Source organism: Entelurus aequoreus, linkage group LG10, assembly GCF_033978785.1.
Source record: "Entelurus aequoreus isolate RoL-2023_Sb linkage group LG10, RoL_Eaeq_v1.1, whole genome shotgun sequence".
In the NCBI taxonomy this organism is placed as follows: domain Eukaryota; kingdom Metazoa; phylum Chordata; class Actinopteri; order Syngnathiformes; family Syngnathidae; genus Entelurus; species Entelurus aequoreus.
Genome location: NC_084740.1, coordinates 65,296,349 through 65,300,362, shown reverse-complemented (window position 1 = coordinate 65,300,362; position 4,014 = coordinate 65,296,349). Strand labels below are relative to the sequence as shown.

At 30.7% G+C, this 4,014-nt stretch overlaps 1 protein-coding gene across 2 annotated transcripts in view; it reads left to right on the top strand.

Moving 5' to 3' along the window:
- Nucleotides 1-3,122: 3,122 nt before the first annotated feature.
- LOC133658909 (SH3 domain-binding protein 4) overlaps nt 3,123-4,014 on the top strand; it is a 54,175-nt gene continuing 53,283 nt past the window's right edge. For both annotated transcript variants that reach the window (XR_009827565.1, XM_062061419.1), the window contains exon 1: nt 3,123-3,304. The gene's annotated coding sequence lies outside the window, so the exon portion shown is untranslated. The remainder of the gene's footprint in view (nt 3,305-4,014) is intronic.

Genomic DNA, 4,014 nt, shown 5'->3' with positions numbered 1-4,014 from the left:
TTCTTGTTGAAAGTGCTCACTTAGTGTTACTTTGATTGTGTTTTTGTTTATATTGGCATCAGTTGTAGTTATGTGTGAGAACACTTTATTTTTGAACACACACACACACACACACACACACACACACAGTTCCCAAGCAGGAAGTGCTGCCTCTTCACAGCTTTGTTTGGATGCTTCCTGCCTTTCTTCACCAGAACAGTTGGAAGTGACACGTCCTGACGCCAGCCCTCTGTGAGCGTCTGTCACGGGCACGCGGTGTAAACACCTACTTTACACATTGTCCTTTCTCACTGAGTCTTCTTCAACTCCAAATAAAGATTGACAGAATGGAGGAAGGCCTCAACTGGTGGTTTCTCACGTGCAGGAAGAACTTAAGACACACAAAAGTGCATTCGTCGTATTATGCCATTACAAAATATTTTTTTACTTTTCAATCTACTATACATAATATTCATAAAGTAATGTTCTTTATTGCAGTCAATTTTTTTTATTTAATGTATTTTTTGTTAAAAGTGTTTCATTCAAACTGTTGAATGATTATCAATTAAATAAACTTAATATATATGTATGTATATAAACTATATATATAAATATATATATAAAAGAATATATGTGTACATATGTATATACCTGTATGTGTATATATATATAAAAGAATATATGTGTATATATGTGTACATATGTATATACCTGTATGTGTATATATATATAAAAGAATATATGTGTATATATGTGTACATATGTATATACCTGTATGTGTATATATATATAAATATATATATATATATATAAAATAATATATGTGTACATATGTATATACCTGTATGTGTATATATGTAATGTATACATATATTTATATGTGTATATATATATATACATGTATATGTATATATACATGTATATGTGTGTGAATATATGTATATGAATATATGTATATATCTTGTATATATGTATAAGTGTATATATATGTAGATATGTATTTATTTGTATATATACATGTATATGTATATATATGTATATATACATGTATATGTATATATACTTGTATATGTATATATACATGTATATGTACATGTATATATACATGTATATGTATATATACATGTATATGTATCTATATATGTATATAGATACATATATGTACATGTATATTTTTATACATACCGGTATATAGATACATATATATGTATAAGTGTATATATGTATTTGTATGTATATGTGTATATGTATGTATATATATATACAGTACATGTATGTATATATATATAGATACATGTATATGTATCTATTTATGTATATATACATATATGTATATATATATATATATAAATATATATATATATATATATAAAATAATATATGTGTACATATGTATATACCTGTATGTGTATATATGTAATGTATATATATATTTATATGTGAATATATATATATACATGTATATGTATATATACATGTATATGTGTGTGAATATATGTATATGAATATATGTATATATCTTGTATATATGTATAAGTGTATATATATGTAGATATGTATTTATTTGTATATATATATACATGTATATGTATATATATGTATATATACATGTATATGTATATATACTTGTATATGTATATATACATGTATATGTACATGTATATATACATGTATATGTATATATACATGTATATGTATCTATATATGTATATAGATACATATATGTACATGTATATTTTTATACATATATAGATACACATATATGCATATACATGTATATATGTATAAGTGTATGTATGTATTTGTATGTATATGTGTATATGTATGTATATATATACAGTACATGTATGTATATATATATATAGATACATGTATATGTATCTATTTATGTATATATACATATATGTATATATATGTACATGTATATATATATACATATACATGTATATATGTATACATATATATATATATATATATATATATATATATATATATATATATATATATATATATATATATATATATATATATATATATACACATATGTTTATTATTATAATATTGTTCTGTACAAATTAGAAGTAGTTTAACTATCAGTATGACCTAGGAAAACCGTTATGTCAAAAATGCAGCTGCCAACATGATTAAAAAAATGGGGAAATAGAGCAAAAAGGCGCAATATGAAGATCTATTCTTTATCATATTAATAATAAAATGATAGTCTGGTTTTTCCATTGTAATTTAAAATTATTCTTTTGAATTGATTAATGATTCAATACGATACTTTATTTATATAATATAAATACTGTATATGTGACATATTTTATACGACATACATTTTTTATATTATATTTTATGTATATTACTACATCATTGAATATATTTATGTATACATTAAATATAAAATGTATATATTTTTATACTAAGTATGATGTTATACTGTACTAATTAGACGTCTTAACTGCCATTGTGACCCAGGAAGACAATAAAATTAAAACAGGGCAAAAAATTAAGTCGTCCTTAATTCGATATATTATAATTTTTTTTATCATATAAATTTAATTAATTAATTTGAATGTATTAATAATTAGATAAAACTTAGCATTTTATATCATCTATAATGACATATATTATTTTTATTATACATATTACATATTTTATGATTACATATATTTGTAAATATATAAAATATAATTACATTTATTTGTTTTTTTATACCTTATTATATTGTACAAATTAGAGGTCTTAACTAGCGATATCACCCAGAAAGACAGGGAGGTGCAGCAGCAAACATTAAATAAATACAATTTGAATTAATTTTCTTTAAAAAAATAGGTTATATGGACCAAATAGGCACAATATGAAAAAAACTGTGATTTGTCACAAATAACTTTATATGTATATATATATCGGTTTTTTTATTTGCTATGTGTGTATTTTTTTATTGGAAGTGCTATGATCTTCTGACAGTGTATTGATAAAACACAAGGTAAGAGTTTGATCTTTTAAAATAAACTTAAGTGTTGTTTATTATCATCATATTGTCCATGTTTTTCTTGCATACAGCATAACATGATGTGTGTGTGTGTGTGTGTGTGTGGATGACGTCCTCCCGGGGAGGGCTGTACCCGCCGGAGCTCCTCCCCGCCTCGGTGACATCAGCCGGGCTGGCCGCGGGCCTGGCGGGGCTCAGGCGGGGCTCGGGCGGCCACTCAGCCTCCAGCAGGCTTCGGCGGGCAGGCGGGCTTCTCACGACGGCGGCTGCTCGGCTTCAGGGGCGCCCGGCTGGCGGTGAGACACGTGAGCCGTGCGGCGGTTGGCGGAGGTGAGCTGCCATCTTTGCTTCTTCTCGACGTCGTCGCGGCGCGCACAGATAGTGTGGGGAAAGGCGCCAAAGTGCGGAGGGTTGAGGGAAAAGTTTGCGTCCGACATTTTTGAAACGTGGACGTGGACTTTGTGTCCAAGTTTTCGGTATTTGGTGGGCTGCTTTGTCGAGTCTTGGCCGAAGCAGCTCATCATCATCTTGGAAGTGTCCTCGGCGGGCGGCCATTGCGTGTGGTTGCCATGGCGACACGACCTAACGATGGCGGACGGGCTTGACGAGACTTGCTGAAGTCCGTCTGGACGTTTAGATGCTCGGCTGGAGCTGTGCTTACACGCCAGGCCGCTAGGGGGCGACACTAGCCCCAGGAAGACGTTGCGTTAAATGAAACACCATCCATTCATCCATTTGGTACCGCTTGTCCCTTTTTGGGGTCGTGGGGGATGCTGGAGCCTATCTCAGCTGCTTCGGGCGGAAGGCGGGGTACACCCTGGACAAGTCGCCACCTCATCGCAGGGCCAACACAGATAGACAGACAACATTCACACACTAGGGACCATTTAGTGTTGCCAATCAACCCAGTAATGGTATCAACCCGCAAGGTTTTTGTAGTCTGTTACTAAAAAGTGCTCCTGTCAAATAGAAGATCTTTGACTAAAGTCTTTAGGAGTATGTTCTTAAAAACGGCAACATAGTTCTGTTGTTTGCTTGTG